General features: G+C 45.4%; 1 protein-coding gene across 50 annotated transcripts in view; it reads left to right on the forward strand.

Moving 5' to 3' along the window:
- CEP250 (centrosomal protein 250) overlaps nt 1-18,368 on the forward strand; it is a 147,000-nt gene that overhangs the window by 15,900 nt on the left and 112,732 nt on the right. The window lies entirely within an intron of this gene.

An 18,368-nucleotide genomic window follows, 5' to 3' on the forward strand; every position in this document is an offset into this window, starting at 1 on the left:
ATCTAGTCCACAGTCACACTTGTTTGTCTCTATCTGTTTTTCTAGTACTGTCTGTTTTATCACTGTAAATATCGCAGTTGGTGGGCTTTCATAGCATCTCTTGGGACACTATACTAAAGTTGGGGACCAGGTCCTTTTAAACATATTTGAAACCAAATGCTGGGTTTGGGCATCCTAGAGCTGGGTGGTGTAAGCATATTGAGGACACTGCAGCCACATTAATTCAGTAATCCTCCTTATTGTCCGGCCCTGTACGCTGTGAACAGGAAGGCTGAGAAGACAGGATGCTGCAGAACCCCATAGGAGACAGCCCACAGGATAGAAGAGCAGTCATCCCAATCTCTGGGATCTTACACAAAGAAGGAAAAGGAGCCATTAAAATGACTCCACTGACCCCCGTGCAAATAATACCTAATGTTCAACAGCATGAAATGCAAATAGGAAAGAATCAGCACAGGAACTTTGTCCTAATCCATTGTGACATGGACATTGCTCAAAACCCACCAATGTTGTTTCTGCCCCATGCCCATACCTGAAAAGTAACTGAGGGAAAAGATATCTGAGGACATCACATACTTCCAGAATTGCCCAGGCACAACGAACTCTTTCCCAGAAGAGGAAGATTGATCATAGGTTGATAAGTGATAGCACTGTCAATATTGATAGATAACGGGGGCTTGATAGTCTTCATCTGTAGTGATAAGGGTCATATAAGCAGCAAGTTACCTATATAGAGAAAAGAGAGTTAATATGCTGGCCTTCATCAACCAGAAAGCACATGGGTCTAACTTGCAGGTTGTATCTGGAATTAGTCAAAGTACCTCCAGAACAGAGGTGGACAAACTTTTTGGCCTGAGGGCCGCATCGGGTTTTGTAAATTGTATGGAGGGCCGGTTAGGGGAGGGGATCATGGCCCAGCCCCCACCTCCTATCTGCCCCCTCCCCTACGGGACCTCTCCCCCATCCACATGCCCCTGTCTCCTGACCGCCCCCGGATCCCCGCCGCCCCATCCAACCCCTCCTCTCATTCCTGATGCCCCCCCCCCCCGGGACCTCTGTCCCATCCAACCACCCCTTCTCCCTGTCCCCTGGCTCCCCTGGAACCCCTGCCCCTGACTGTCCCCTGCTGCCCCATCCAACCCCCTCTCCTTCCTGACTTCCCTCCCGGGACCCCTGGCCCCATTCAACCCCCTGTTCCCCCCGACTCCTATCCACACCCCCTGACCACCACCCTGAATTCCCCTGCCCTCTATCCAACCCCCCTCTGCTCCCTTACTGCACTGCCTGGAGCACCAATGGCTGGCGGCACTACAGCCACGCTGCCCGGCTGGAGCCGAGCCATGCCATCACCACCACCAAGCACCACAGAGACTGGGTTGGGTCAGGGCAGGCTCTGCAGCTGTTCTGCCCCAGGAGCTCACAGCCTCGCCACCCAGAGCATTGTGCCGGCGGCAGAGCAAGCGAGCTGAGGGTGCGGGGGAGGGAGGACAGCAGGGGAGGGGTCGAGGCTAGCCTCCTGGGCCAGGAGCTCAGGGGTCGGGCAGGACAGTCCCACAGACCAGATGTAGCCCGCGGGCTGTACTTTGCCCACTTCTGCTCCAGAACCACAGTTGGCTATAGGAGCAGAAACTCAAGCAGAGAAAATTTTGCATTTGTTTCCTGAAGACATTGCTCAGTAACTATGAAAACAAAATAACATACATTCTTCATGGTGAGGAAATTTCTACTCTGTCTGATGGGAGACAGTCTAGATATTATGCTTTAGTCAGACACAAGTTATTTGGCTCAATATTGGTGTAGCTGGTGAAATTTAAATGTCCTGTGTACAAGATGTCAGACTAGATGATCTAGTGGTCCCTTCTGGTCTTAAACTCTATGAATCAAGAATAGCTTGCCTACTCGACAACTGGAATTGCTTTACTAAGTCAGACTTTGCAGATACCATGGTGGAGACTGGGTAACCTCTGTGTCCTGCACACCCATGGTGTAAGACTTTAAAAAAAAAATTTCAATCAGTCTCAGCAGTGGACTTCTACCACCAGTGCCGTATCTATCGTCCCCTGCTCCATATGTCAGTGGGAGTCTAAACCTGGAGGCCTATGAGAATGAAACCTTGGACAGAGGCATTTAGAAGTCACTGAATTAATAGCTGAGGACAAAAGAAAATGATACAATTCCACAAGGCCATTAATAGAGTAATTTGAGTTCTTCAGAGCCAGCTGGAAATTGACAGGTTCCATTTACCTCCAAGGATAAAATAGATTAATTGGCCCAACCGTAAAGGTGTGTCAGACCCCAGAGTCTACGAAGGAATGGGTCAGTCCATGAAAAAGCTGTAATCTTCACTCCCAATCCGAACACCAGATCTAGAGAATGGCCAGCTATATGTGCTGAGCCAAAAACCACTTGGGACAGCTCCAAGAATTTCATGGCCCTAGATAACAATACAGTCTAGATGGAGCTACTGTAAGATTGGTGCATAACTAGTTGGAAAACTGTTCCCAAAAAGTGGTTCACAGTCAAGCTGGAAGGGCATATTGAGTGGGGTCTCACAGGGATCAGTTCTGGGTCCAGTTCTGTTCAGTATCTTCATCAGTGATTTAGATAATGGCAGAGAGAGTACACTTTAAAGCAGGGGTCTCAAAGTCCCGAACGTGGGGCCGTCTGCGGCCCGAGAACCTCCCCACTGCAGGCCTTGGAGGAGAGACCCATGCAACCATGCTGCTGGCTACGGGCGCCACCTCCCTGCAGCACCCATTGGCTGGGGGAGAGGGACAGAGATACCATTATTAGTCGGCGGGCAGAGCCAGCCATGGAGGCAGCATCGTTAGTTGCCGGGCAGACTTAGCCATGGAGGCACTGTCACTTTTTTCCACAATGACTATAAACAAGTCAAAATACCGAACACAGCTATCTGATGCACACCTTGCTGCAATCCTGAATGTTTCAACTGCTCAGTCATGGAGGCCAAACATCAACATACTGACAGAACTGAAGTATTGCCGGGTGTCTGGCAAACACTAAAAACTCTCTGGAAGGCAAAAAATTGTATAAAGTTATATGACAATTTTATTATTTCTAAGAAATTTGAAATAAAAAATACAATATAAATGTTTTCTTTTCTGAACACTATCTTCAGTGACATTATTGGCCCGCTGGGACGATTTGAGGACTGGCACTGGCCCTAAGGTAAATTGAGTTTGAGACTCCTGCTTTAAAGTTTGCAGATGATACCAAGCTGGGAGGAGTTGCATGTGCTTTGGAGGATAGGATTAAAATTCAGAAATGATCTGGACAAACTGGAGAAATGGTCTGAAGAAAATAAAATAAAATTCAATAAGGACAAATGCAAAGTACTCTACTTAGGAAGGAACAGTCAATTGTACACATACAAAATGGGAAGTGACTGCCTGGGAAGGAGCACTGCAGATAGGGATCTGGGGGGCATAGTGGATCATAAGCTAAATATGAGTTAACAGTGTAACACTGTTGCAAAAAAAGCGAACATAATTCTGCGATGTATTAGCAGGAGTGTTGTAAGTAAGACACGAGAAATAATTCTTCTGCTCTACTGCATGCTGAGACAGCCTCAACTAGAGTGTTGTGTCCAGTTCTGGGCACCACATTTCCAGAAAGATGTGGACAAATTGGAGAAAGTCCAGAGAAGAACAACAAAAATGATTACATGTCTAGAAAACATGATCTGTGAGAGAGAAGGCTGAAAAAATTGGGTTTGTTTAGTCTGGAGAACAGAGGACTGAGAGGGGACATAATATTTTTCAAGTACATAAAAGGTTGTTGCAAGGAGGAGGGTGAAAAATTGTTCTTTTTAACCTCTGATAGGACAAGAAGCAATGGGCTTAAATTGCAGCAAGGGTGGTTTAGGGGGGAAATTAGGAAAAACTTCCTAACTGTCAGAGTAGTTAAGCACTGGAATAAATTGCGTAGGGAGGTTGTGGAATCTCTGTCATTTGAGGTTTTTAAAAGCAGGTTAGGCAATCACCTGTCAGGATTGGTTTAGCTAATACTTAGTGCTGCTGTGAGGGCTGGACTAGATGACCCCTTGTGGTCTCTTCCAGTCCTATGTTTCTATACGTTTCTATGGCAGCCATGATATCTTGTAACCTAGTAAAAATATGGACGCTGAAGTCGCTAAGAACAGTGACTCCAGTGCCATTGCAGAAAGAGGAATCCAGTAAACTCAGCCAGGGATTCCGGTGCAGCATGCAATCTATATTTTAATACTATATCCAAAAACTATGTTAAAAGAACATGAAGGTGTCATAGCATTCCCTCTCAGATCTGAACCTTAGAGTTCAGAAAATGAGATACTAGCACCTGAATCCTCTAAGCTTAATTACCAGCTTAGATCTGATAGCACTGCCACCACCCAAAAATATAGTGTTTTGGGACACTCTGACCTCCCCAACCTTCCCTGGGGACCCCAAGAACCCAGATCCCTTGGGTTCTTAAAACAAGGAGAAATAAACCATTCCCCCACCTTTCCCTCTCCCAGAATTTCCATCCCTGGGCTATCCTGAGAGATACTGATCCAACCTCTTAAATCACCATACAGAGAAGCATCTCCCTTCCCTTCCACAAAGAGGCAAACAGATTCAAGGAAAACAGAGAGAGATTCTATCTCTCCCTCCTCCCGTCTCCTCCACCCGTCCTGGTGAGTATCCCAATCCCCTGGAATAAAACAAGGGAAACAAGAAAAAAAAATCAATCAGGTTCTCTAAAAAGAAATCTTTTAATAAAAGAAAGGAAAAAGTAAAGAATTATCTCTGTAACTTCAAGATGTAAATATTACAGGGTCCTATAGCTTACAGACACCAGAAAGAGACTTTCCCCCCAGTACCAATACAAATCAAAATATTCCCAGCAACTACACATATAAAAGTTACCCAGCCAGATCCAAAATTGCAAATATAGTAAAACAATGAAAAAGCCTAAACCGCCTGTTTTTACTTACTATTTGAAAAGAAACTTAGAGAGCCTGTAGTAATGTCTGGTCTCTCTCAGACCCTGCGGGAGAAGAACACACAACGGACAAAGAACACACACAAAAGCTTCCCTCCACCCAAATTTAAAAGTATCTTGTCTTCTGATTGGTCTTCTGGTCAGGTGTCCAGTTCCCTGCTTGTAACCCTTTACAGGTAGAAGGGACATTAACCCTTAACAATCTGTTTATGACAGAAGGTTTCAAATAAAGAATGCAGAAGATAATTGCCTATGCAACCTTAATTCAACACCCTAGTGCATATGCATTATGATACAGTCTTTTATTACATTTTTGCATACTATTTTTCCCACAGGGCTCCTATGTCATGCAGTCTAAGGATGGACTGTGCTTTGGGAATGAATTGGGTGTATAGTAAAGGCGATTGTTTGTAGGACCCCTGCCTCATTCGTTGTAGAAGTTGAAGGTCTGTAGTGAATGAGGAGTGAATGCAGGAAGAGAATGAAGTGTTTCAGGGTTAAGACAGTTGCATGCTATTCTGGACAAATGGATTCTATCCTTTCCTCTTCCACAGAGTTCCTGTGGGATTTTGGGCATGTCACAAACCAGACTTTTCACAGATGGTCACTAATTCTATGTTCCTTATTTTAGACTCATAGACTTGAAGTTGTTATGATCATCTAGTCTGACTTCCTGCACAACGCAGGCCACAGAATCTCACCCACCCACTCCTGTAATAAATCCCTAACCTGAGCTACTGAAGTCCTCAAATCATGGTTTAAAGACTTCAAGGTGCAGAAAATCCTCCAGCAAGTGACCCATCCTCCATGGTGCAGAGGAAGGTGAAAACCCCCCAGGGCCTCTGCCAGTCTACCCTGGAGGAAAATTCCTTCCTGACCCCAAATATGGTGATCAGCTAAATCCTTTGTGGGTGCCTGACTTCAGACACTTGGGTTTGATTTGCAAAAGCACTGAGCACCCTTGGCTGCAGCTGAAGTCAATGGGAGCTGTGCTTGGAACATACAAAGTGCTGTAAACTTTTGAAAAATCAGGCGTGAGGCATCTCTGATTAACTTCCTTATCTATAAAATGGGGATAATAATACCGCCTCACCTCACAGAAGTGGATCAAAAGTCAATTAATTAATGTTTGTAAAACACCAAAGTAATATGATGAGAGCACCATAGAATAACCCATGAGGAAATTAGTAATTTTATATTCACTGCAGGGTTTTGATGCTTTGCAGTAAATGCATAGGCCACTTAGTGAATAGTGAAGATAAAAATCTTAAATGGCTGTCAGTGGGCCATCCATTTGTGGAGGAGGAATAAGTAATCATAATTAAAGACTGTATTGTAATTCATATATGCAAGGGGGTTGAATTAAAGTTTTGCACAGGCAACCATAGTTCAGATGTTTCCTAACATCTGAGTGCTTGATTTTGCAACCTTAATTTTTTAAATTTATTTTTGTATATGTAATTTCTTGGGTTTCTGAAAAAGCAAACTGAAAAGAGAGAAATTCTGTCACGTGGCATCGTGATGGAGTTGGAATCTTTATATCCACCGCACAGACTTCTACCATTTGAGCTAATGGAGTAACTGGCCACAATAGTAGATTTTCATCCTCTGAACACTAGATGGGGATGAGGTGCACACTTTGCCAGGGAAAAAATGAGTTCTTTTGGCACCTTAGAGACTAACAAATTTATTTGGGCATAAGCTTTCGTGAGCTAAAACTAGGGTGACCAGATGTCCTGATTTTATAGAGACTGTCCCGATATTTGGGACTTTTTCTTATATAGGCTCCTATTACCCCCTACCCCCATCCCAATTTTTCACAGTTGCTGTCTGGTCACCCTAGCTTAAACCCACTTTATCAGATGCATGGAGTGAAAAATACAGTAAGCAGAATATATATTATAGCACATGAAAAGATGGGAGTTGCCTTACCAAGTGTGGGGTCAGTGCTCATGAGCCAATTCAATTAATTGTTTTTGCTGATACAGACTAACATGGCTACCACTCTGAAACCTGTCACTTTGCCAGGGGTTTCACAGATATTTGCTGACAGCAGAACACTGGCGAGACCCTGGAGGAATCTTGGGTTCCATTCCAGGCTCTGGAAGGAAGAGTTCTGTAGTGGATACAGATCCTTCTGCCTGTGTCTTTTCTAGTTCTGTGTCCCTTCTCTCTCAGTCTCCACTCACCCTAATTTCTCATCCTCATCCCAGCCTCCTTGATCAGCCAGTCCTAGTCTCCTCTCCAGGTTTCTCATTGACATTTGATTTTCTGCCCCCACTATGGCTCCCAGTTCCAGTCTCCCCTTTGGCTTCATGCCCTCAGTCTTCTTGCCAAGCTAGTTCCAACCTTCCACAACCCTCACCTCCTTGTCAGAGCCATCTTCCACCCTCGTCCCACTGATTCCAGCCCCTCTCCTTGCCCTGTCATTCTCAGTCTCCTCCTTTGCCCCACACCAAGCTTCCAGGTCTATTCTACCTAATCAGGTTCCTTGTCCAAATCTACTCGTGCCACTCCCCTTCTATTCTAGCAGGCTCAGCTCCCGCGACCCCTCTGTATTCCAGTCCTAGGCATGCTGCTTCCATCTTATCCTCCATTCTTCCATGCTATCTGGGCACCTGCTGAGGGAGCATTGAGAACACAAGAGAAACTGTCTCCTTGCTCCCAGTTCCTGTAGCTAGCACCACAGTGGTCCCCTGAAGCAGTAATTGTATGGAAAAAAGTCCTGCTCAATCACTGCATCCCTTGGCTGAAGCATTCTCAGTACAGATAGAATCTTCTGAGAATTTAGCTGCTAAACTCTAACAAGTCTCTGAGAGAATGAAAAGCAAGGTTCTCCCCCGCACCCCTCCCGGCTTATAACTTGTTTACATTTGTGTAGCTTTTCACAGGGAAAGCAGAAGGCACATTTTTGACCCCAGGGTAACCTCCAAATTCTAAGACCTTGCTACAAAGCCATGGAGGTTATAGAGCAGTGGTGGGAAGCTGTGGGCCACACGTGGCCCGTCAGGATAATCTGCTGGCAGGCTGTGAGACAATGTTTACATTGACCGTCCATAGGCATGGCCATCTGCAGCTAGCAGTGGCCATGGTTTGCCATTCCCGGCCAATGGGAGCTGCAGGAAGCTGTAGCTGGCCTGTGCTGCTTCCCGCAGCTCCCATTGGCTGGGAACAGCAAACTGCGGCCATTGGGAGCTGCAGGTGGCTGTGCCTGTGGACAGTCAATGTAAACACTGTCTTGCGGCCTTCCAGCGGATTACCTTGACAGACCGCAGGTTACCCATCACTATTCTAGAGCGTCTCTACAGAACAGCTTTATGAATTTTTTTAACATAGGCAAAAAATTTTTTCCTTAATTTTGTACTTGGAAATCTCTGAACCATTTTCTTGAAAAATTCAGCCTGAGACAGATACCTGGGATGGAAAATTTCAACGCAAATGGTTAAAGTTTGGCAAAGTTTATAAGCAAATTCAGTGACAAAAAATGTTAGTAATGCAGATTTAAGGTTGCACATTGGTATCTCATAACCTTCTGAAATTCAGCAAACGTCAAACGTGTGAAAATGAGGAAATACAGAGATAAGGTACATGCGCACGCTACCTGAACTCTGTCCCTGTGGAGCTGGCAGTAACCACTGGGAGTTAACCTGCATCCATTGCAGCTGCATTCTCTGTGTTAGGCCTACCTGAACTGAGTGGTGGAAGGATTAGTTAGAGCAGTTTGAAAGAGCAGTGCCCCTCTGGAGCAGTATGAGCTCCTCTCCTTGATCACCCTGGGTGTAATCAAAGGAAAGAAGTGTACCTTGGGAGATCCAGTATGTCTCGTTTCATAAAATCATAGGGTTATAAGGGACCACAAGGGTCATGTGATCTAATGCCCTGCAAAGATGCAGGATTTGTTGTGTCTAAGCCATCCAAGAGAGATGCTATCCAGCTTTCTTTTGAAAACCTCCAGTGAAGGAGCTTCCGCAACCTCCCTAAGCAGTCTTTTCCATTGTCCTCCTGTTCTTACAGTTAGGAGGCTTTTCCTGAGATTCAGTCTAAATCTGCTGTGCTGTAGTTTGAACCCATTGCCTCTTGTCCTGCCCTCTGTGGCAAGAGAGAACAACTTTTCTTCATCTTTTTTATGGCAGCCTTTCAAGTATTTGAAGACCGCTATCATATACCCCCTTAATCTCCTCGTTTCAAAACTAAACATACTGAGTTCCATCAGCCTTTGCTTATATGGCTTTTATTGCTTCCCTTGGATCATCTTTGTCACTTGCCTCTGGATCCTCTCCAATTTCTCTACATCCTTTCTATGCAGTGGTGACCAAGATTAAACACAGTACTCTAGCTGAGGCCTAACCAGCACCATGTAGAGCAGTACTGTCACCTCCTGTGATTTGCAAGCTATGCCTCTGTTAATGCAACTTAAAATTACATTTGCTTTCTTTGCAATAGCATCATATTGCTGACTCATGTTTCGGTTGTGATCCACCACAACTCCAAGATCCTTATCAGCAGTGCTGCTGCCAAGCCAGTTATTTTCCATTCTGTATTTGTGCATTTGGATTTTCCGCCCTAAGTGTAGCACCTTACATTTGTCTTTGTTAAATTTGATTTTGTTGTCTATGGCCCAGTTCTCCAATTTATCAAGATCCCTCTGAAATATAGCTCTGCCCTCCAAAGTGTTGGCAACCCCCCAGCTTTGTGTCATTTGCAGATTTGATCAGTATGCTCTCTATTCCTAGATCCAGGTCATGAATAGAGATGATAAACAACACCGGACCCAGTGATCCCTGTGAAACATCACTTGAGACCTCCCACACATCTGACATCATTCCATTAATAGTTACTCTGTGTTTGCAGTTGTTTAATCAATTATGTATTCACTTAATGGTAGTTCCGCCAAGCCCACATTTCTCCAGCTTACTTATCAGAACGTCATTGGGGACTGTGTCAAAAGCCTTGCTGAAGTCCAGGTATATTATGTCAACCACATTCTCCCTGTTCACCAAACCAGTTAAACCTGTCAATTTCAGTGCAACATTGTATAGATTATGTTACTGGTGAGGCACAGGGTGGTTCTTGCCATAGATGATGTCAGCAGGTAGGTGGGAGATAGGTATTGTGAGCATAATTCATAGATTTTAAGGCCAGATAGGACCTTCGTGGTGATCTACAGGTGGTATAACACAGGCCAGAGAACTTCCTCAAAACAATTCCTAGAGCATATATTTTAGAAGAACATCTAGTCCGGTTTAAAAAATTGTCAGTGATGGAGAATCCACCATGACCCTTGGTAAATTGTTTCAATGGTTAATTACACTCACAGTTAAAAAAAAGTACACCTTATTTCCAGTCTGAATGTGTCTAGTTTCAACTTCCAGCCACTGAATTGTGTTATACCTTTCTCTGCTAGATTGAAGAGCCCTTTATTAAATATTTGTTCCCTCTTTAGGTACTTATAGGCTGTAATCAAGTCACCCTTTTCTTTGTTAAGCTAAATAGATTGGGCTCTTTGAGTCTATCACTATAAGGCTTGTTTTCTAATCCTTTAATCATTTTTGTGGCTTTTCTCTGAACCATCTCCAATTTATGAACATCCTACTTGAATAGTGGGCACCAGAACTGGGCACAGTATTCCAGCAGCAGTTGCACTAGCATCTAATACAGAGGTAAAATAACCTCTTTTCTCCTACTTGAGATTTCCCTGTATATGCATCCCTGCATTAGCTCTTCTGGGTACAGCATCACACTGGGACCTCCTGTTCAGCTGATTGTCCGCCACAACTCTCATATCCTTTTTGCAGAATCACTGCTTCCCAGGATAGAGTCCCCCATCCTGTAAATATGGCCTATATTCTTTGTTCCCAGATGTATGTTTACATTTAGCCATATCTTGTTTGCTTGTGCCCAGTTTACCAAGCAATCGAGATAGCTCTGGATCAGAGACCTGTTGTCCTCTTATTTACCACTCCCCCAATTTGTGTGCCATATGCAAACTAAGAATCATAGAAGATTAGAGTTGGAAGAGACCTCAGGAGGTCATCTAATCCAATCCCTTGCTCAAAGCAGGACCAACTCCAACTAAATCATCCCAGACAGGGCTTTGTCAAGCCGAGCTCTAAAAACCTCTCAGGAAGGAGATTCCACCACCTCCCTAGGTAACCCATTCCAGTGCTTCACCACCCTCCTAGTGAAATAGTGTTTCCTAATATCCAACCTAGACCTCCCCCACTGCAACTTGAGACCATTGCTCCATGTTCTGTCATCTGCTACCACTGAGAACAGCCGAGCTCCATCATCTTTGGAACCTCCCTTCAGGTAGTTGAAGGCTTCTATCAAATCCCCCTTCACACTTCTTTTCTGCAGACTAACTTTATCAGTGATGATTTTATGTTTTCTTCCACATGACAGATAAAGATGTTAAATAGTGTAGGGTGGAGAATCAATCCCTGTGGGACCCCACTGGAAACTGACCCACTCAATGATGATTCCCCATTTACAGTTACATTTTGAATTAGTCAGCTTTTAATCCATTTAATGTGTGCCATGTGAATTTTATGTTTGCAGTGTGGTTGTAACCATGTTGGTCCCAGGATATTAGACATGGTGGGTGAGATATCTTTTATTGGACCAACTTCTGTTAGGCCTGGTCTACACTACCAAGTTTTTTTTGCCAAAAAACAGCAGAGGTGTGTACACTGCAAAGCCACTTTTTGCCATGAAACTCCTCAGTTGCAGCACTGTAATAAAACCACCTCGAGGAGAGGCATAAGGCTTTTTATTCCAAGGTTTTAACACTAAAGTGCTTTTATCCCTGTAATTGGCCTCCAGCGGTGTCCCACAATGCCTGAAGTGACCGCTCTGCTCATTGTTTTGAAATCAGCTGCCCTGCAGGCATGCACCCCTCCCCTTTCAAAGCTCTGTTCTGACAGCTGAGGTGCTGTGTTGCTCTGCTCGGGGGAAACAAATAGCAAATCATTAACTGGAATGCTCCTGCTGTCTCCCACACTAGGAATACAGAGGCAAGCAGGTGTGTGTGTGTGTGAGAATGAGAGAGAGAGACTCTGTGTTGTGCAGAGCCAGGAAGCAGGGGCTGATGTCAGGTTTTCCCCCTCCCTCCTGCCTCAGGACTGGTTGTTTCCGGGGGCTGTCTGAACTTACGAGACAGCATGCAGACACAATCATTCTCCCCCAACACACACTGTCTGTCTCTCCCCCATCTCCCCACGCTCCCTGTCACATATTCTTCCCCTACCCCCACACTTCAGTTGAAAAGTGGCTGGCAATCTGGTAGGATGCCCATGAAACAATGGAATTAAAAAACCTACATCATGTGACGCTGTACCTGCCCCATGAGACATTGCAAACCCTTCCAAAGCATTGCATCCTGAAGCCAGCTGCACAGTGGGATAGCTACCCACACTGCACTGCTCTTTTTGTTGTTGCAAAAGCTGCTAGTCTGGATGCGCTCCAGTGACACAAGGAGCACAGTGTGGACATGCAACAGTGGTTTAATTAAAGCACTTTAATAAAAGTGGCATAACTTTTGGCGAAAAACTTGACAGTGTAGACATAGCCTAAGTGAAAGAGACAAACTTTTGAGTTTATACAGCATTCTTGTTTAGGTCTGGGAAGGGTATTCAGAATGCCACTGCTAAATACAAGGTGGAACAGGGAGTTTAGCATAACTAGTTAAAACATATTTATTCCTGGCGGAATTGTGCATCACTGTGCGTGCACAGAATTCATGTCCCCTGCAGTTTTCTTTGCTTCCCTGCAGAAAAATGACTTCTGTTGGGGAAGCAAAGGGAAACCGCAAGAGCAGTCACGTACTTCTCCCTGGCAGCGCAGGGAAGTCAATTTGGACACCCGGAGCAGTGGATAGAAATTAAATCACAGCCGGTGGAGGGTGATGGGCAGTCGTGTGTGTGAGAAAGTGACATTTGGTACCTCTTACTTGCTATTGCAGCACACTTGGCATGGAGAGGCAGGGCTTTGGGGTGTTTCTGAGGAGGTAGGAGTGGGGCAGGCTCTGTCCCCCCAGGCAGAACAGAATGTATAGAATTATAGGACTGGAAGGGACCTCAGGAGGTCATCTAGTCCAGTTCTCTGCACTCATGGCAGGACTAAGTTTTATCTAGACCATTTCTGACAGGATTCCTGGAGGATTTCTGCACCACTGCACAATGCAGAATTTTGCAGAAATTAACATCTGCACAGAATTTCCATTCCCACACAGAAATGGGCTGCAGTGCTGCTAGCTGCCACTAAGGGCTACTGGATCCAGCAGAGCCCAGCTCACACATAGAAGACATTGCTGGGGGGAGGGAGAGAAGCTAGAGGGTTCCTGGTAGCTTCAGTTCCCAACATGCCCTGAGGGAAGGAGAGGGTGGCATGCAGGAAACTCCGTGTAAGCCTAGGACTGAGCATCAGGCTGTTTCTCCCTCTGTATCCCTGGGCTTGAGGTGTTGTGGGTGTCTGGCCCCCCGGCTGGGCTCGGGAGCGGGCAGAGAAACAGGAATGGGGTTGTCATAGGGGTTTCTTTAACTCTACTTCAGGGGGAATTTTTGAGTGTGTCTATATTGTTATAGACATACTTGCTGACAGGTATTGTGAAATAAATTACCAAAATAATTGAAACTGGCATGCTTATATAGTATTAGTTTGACAAATAAAATGTGCGAATGTTGCAGAATTTTAAAATATTGTGTACAGAAGTCTTAATTTTTTAGTGCAGAATTTTAAATGTTTTTGTGCAGAATAGCCTCAGGAGTAACATATTGTAAGATACACTTCAGGGTGAAGTGTTCAGTTAGCACCTCTGCAGTCATAGAACAAAAAAGGGTAGTTAGTAGGTTACAGATGTTGTAAGAAGCCATAAATTCAGTGTCTTTGTAAATCAGTGTGTTTGGTTTGAAGTGTGTCAGAGGCTCCTCTTGGGATAACAGACCTGGTATATATCAATTTATTTGTTAAATTGACGAACTCATATAAGCTTGCAGCGTGAAACGGCTATAACTGGACACTGCAAGACGGAGATTCCTAGGGTTTTGTCTGGGACCGGAGATATTGGCTGGTGTCATTCGCTTGCAAGTAGCTGGGAGCAGCTTACATGCCAGAGGCTGTGTGTGAAGAGCCCAGGAGTGGGGGTTCTCACAGGAGAGCAGGGTAAAGGCTGGCTCCCACAGTAAAGGATTGGAGTGATGTAGCAGATCACTGGTCCAGATAACACCAGAGGGGAACGTCACAGCTCCGTCTTATTCCGGTAGAATAAACAAACAGATTTATTATCTATAAAAATAGATTTTAAGTGATTATAAATCAAAGCATACCAAGTCAGATTTGGTCAAGTGAAATAAAAGCGAAACGCATTCTAAGCTGATCTTAACACAGGGTTTCTCAAACAGGGGTCGCCGCTTGTGTAGGGAAAGCCCCTGGTGGGCTGGGCCGGTGTGTTCATCTGCCCCGTCCTCAGGTCTGGCTGATCGTGGCTCCCACTGGCCGCGGATTGCTGCTTCGGGCCAATGGGATCTGCTGGAAGCGGCGGCCAGTAAGTCCCTTGGCCCGCGCCGCTTCCAGCAGCTCCCATTGGCCCGGAACAGTGATCCACACCGGCCTGGGCTGCCAGGGGCTTTCCCTACACAAGTGGCGACCCCTGTTTGAGAAACCCTGTCTTAACACTTTCAATGCACTTACAAACTTAGATGATTCTCACCACAGGCTGGCTGGTTGCTCTTCAGCCGGGCACTCCCTTTTGATGAATGCTTAGGTTGCTTGGTGTGGTGTCGGTAGATGTAGGTGGAAGACAGAGAGCACGGCAAACGCCTCTCCCTTTTATCATGTTCTTTCTTCCCTCTTGGCTTTGCCCCCCCTCCGTCAGAGTCAAGTGAGCATTATCTCATTGCAGTTCCAAACTGACCAAAGGAATGGGGGGGATGACTCACTTGAGAGTCTAACAGATCCTTTTGTGTTGCCTAGGCCAGTGTCCTTTGTTCCTGTGAGGCTGGGCTGGGTTTGCCCCATACATGCCCTGATGAGGTGTGAACTGCCTCTCTGTTCTTAGAGAGTTTTTGCTTGGGCTTGCTTTAAGCCATAAGGATACATTTTCAGCCTCACAACTATATATATGAAATTATAACCTATAACTTTATTATAACATCACTATAACAGTTACTATAACATTACTGTAACAACCATGCTCAGTGCATCATGAACCTTCCAAAGACACCCAACTTGACAAACTTTGCATTGGATACCACACAATCGTTTGACAAGGATGAGCATGGGGGTGCTGGGTGTTCCCTCAAAGTACAGAGTGTCACAGGAGGTTCCTAAGGTTGTGTCTGAGACCGGAGGTATTGGCTAGTGTCATTTGGTTGCACAATCCAAGGAGCAGCTTACATGTCAGAGGCTGTGCGTGAACAGCCCAGGAGTGGGGGTTCTTATGGCAGAGCAGGGTAAGGCTGGCTCCCAGAGTCAAGGATTGGAGTGACGTAGCAGATCACTGGTCGAGATAACACTAGAGGGGAACATCACAATCACCCATCAATCAAACTGTGTCTAGAACACTCCCATACCAGCATCAACTTCCTAGACCCATGATCAGCTTCAACAACGGAATCCTACAGACAACTACAGTAACTCCTCACTTAATGTTGTAGTTATGTTCCTGAAAAATGCTACTTTAAGCGAAACGATGTTAAGCAAATCTAATTTCCCCATAACAATTAATGTCAATGGAGCAGGTTAGTTTCCAGGGAAATTGTTTTCACACGCATGCACACGCACGCACGCACGCACGCACACACACAGTGCGGATCCTCTGCAGGCAAGCCGCCGAAGGCAGCCTGCCTGCCGTGCTTGGGGCGGCAAAATGCCTACAGCTTCCCCTGTTCCCAGGGAATGCCTTACTGCTAGATGATGAACTAGCACTCAGCTGAGCTTTCAAGGGTTAACACATTGTTCTTAATGTATCCTCACACTGTACAAGGCAGTACAAATGAAGGGAGAGGAGACAGCACAGCAGAGAGAGACAGAGACACATACCGTCTGTGTGTGAGAGAGATGCGCATTTCCCTTTTAAGTACACTGACCCCACTCTAAATACATTGCCTTTTAAAGTAGATTGGCAAGTTGAGACAGCAGCTGCTGCCAGCAAACTCCCTCTGTCCTGAGCCCTGTCGTGTGTCCACCCTGCTCTGTGGAGATGGGGTAAAGGAGTGGGGGTAGGGGGCTACCCTGACATTAGCACTCATCTTTCCCACCCCCCTCTGCACAGCAAGCAGGAGTCTCCCGGGAGCAGCACATGGCAGTGGGGGGAGGGACAGCTGGACTGCCTGGCAATTGATAGCCTGCTGGACGACTGTTGCACAGGGAACTTAGGGGAGCAAGGAGCTGACGGGGGGCTGTCGGCCCACCCTAGTTCCAAGCTCCCACCAGCTAGCTCCAACGGGCTGCTCTTTCTGCAAGCAGTGGACAAAGCAGGCGGCTGCCAAACAATGTTATTAAGGGAGCATTGCACAACTTTAAATGAGCATGTTCTCTAATTGATCAGCAACGTAACAATGAAACAACATTAACCAGGACAACTTTAAGTGGGGAGTTACAGTATGTACAAGAAACCTATAGATCATCAAACCTACCTTCACAGATCCAGTAACCACCCCAAACACACCAAGTAATCTGTTATCTTCAGCCAGGCACTCATATATTGCAGAATGTACTCTGATTGGAAGTCCAGGATATTCACCTGAACTCACTTAAAACTGCCTTCATCAAACAAGGACGCTCTATCAGAAAAGTAGAAAATATCATTAAATGGGCCAACCAAATACTGCAAGAGAACATGCTTCAGTACAGGGTGAGGGTGGGGATGCTGACAACTCTGACCACACATCTCTAGTTGTCACCTACCACTCCACACTGGAACCCATATGGGATATCGTTAAACAATTACAACTCATACTTGATGGGAACCACATCCTGAAAGAAATATGTTCCTTGAACACTCACTTCTACCCTTCAAACAGTCCCCAACCTCACCAAGTTCATCATCAGAGGCAAGCTCCTCCCAGACCAGGACTCTCCAACTCAAAGCAGCACCAGACCCTGCCAGAACAACAGATGCAAAACCTGCAGACATATCTCCATTGCTACAGTGATCAATATCTTGCACAACACACCTTTCAGCATCCATGGGTCCTACACAGGACTCTCACAACATGGGAACTCGTCATCAAGTGCAGTAAGTGCCCCAACAATAACTATGTGGGTGAAGGAAGACAAGCACTACACACTTGAATAAGCTCAAACAGAAAAATGATAAAAGAGAAAAACACCATATAACCCATGAATGAACATTCTTCACAAAGTAATCACTCCATATCTGACCTCTCAGTCCTCGTTCTCAAAAGGAAACCTGGGAGCTCAAATTCATAATTTTCTAGATACTAAAAATCATGGTACAGAGTGTCACAGTGGTGGTGGTTGAAGTTGTGTTGGAAATCTATGAGGGAGTCTAAGTCATCTGTCCAGAAGAAGAAAATATCATCAATGTATCTCAAGTATATCATTGGTTTCATGGTACATTTTTCCAGAAAGGCTTCCTCCAGGTGGCCCATGAAGAGGTTGGCATGCTGGAGTGCCATCTGTACCATGTCTGTTCCCAAAGTTTGGACAAAGTGCTGTTGAATGTAACATTTTTAGGGGTGAGGGCGAAATGAATGAGCTCAGTGAAGTGTTTGGTGTGGATCTCTGAGTATTGTCTATAGTCTTGTAGGTATTTGAGGCAGGCAGTGATGTCATTGTGAGGGATATTGTGTATAGGAAGGGGAGACTATGCCAGGCTGGGGAAGATCCTTAAGGAAATCGAGATGATCTTCAGTGGGATTCTGCCTGCTCCTAGAGAAGGGCAACAAAGGTGTTACAAGATTATGAGGATCAACAGATGGCTCAGGAAGTGATGCTATAAGGAGGTCTTTGGGATGTATGGCCATTGGGAGGCATTCATGGACAGAGGACTGTTCTATTGGGATGGACTTCACCTGAGTAGGGAGGGAAATAGACTTCTAGGATGAAGGCTGGCATAACTGATTAAGAGAGCTTTAAACTAGGAATTTGGAGGAGATGGTTGGGAGATGTCCAGGTAATCTCCACACTGGATTTTAACATTGAGAGGGATGAAAACAAAGTAAGAAAGGATACAGCCAGGGGTGGGAGAACGGACATAAGGAGGAAGGGTAGTGTAGATTCCAGTCTAATAGGTGATACTGATGATAGAATGTCTGTGTCTAATCGGGTAAAGAATGTGAGCAAAGCCAAACAGCAAAAATTAAGATGTTTATACACCAGTGCGAGGAGCCTAGGTAATAAAATGGAGGAACTAGCGTTACTGG

Source organism: Gopherus flavomarginatus, chromosome 11, assembly GCF_025201925.1.
Source record: "Gopherus flavomarginatus isolate rGopFla2 chromosome 11, rGopFla2.mat.asm, whole genome shotgun sequence".
In the NCBI taxonomy this organism is placed as follows: Eukaryota; Metazoa; Chordata; order Testudines; family Testudinidae; genus Gopherus; species Gopherus flavomarginatus.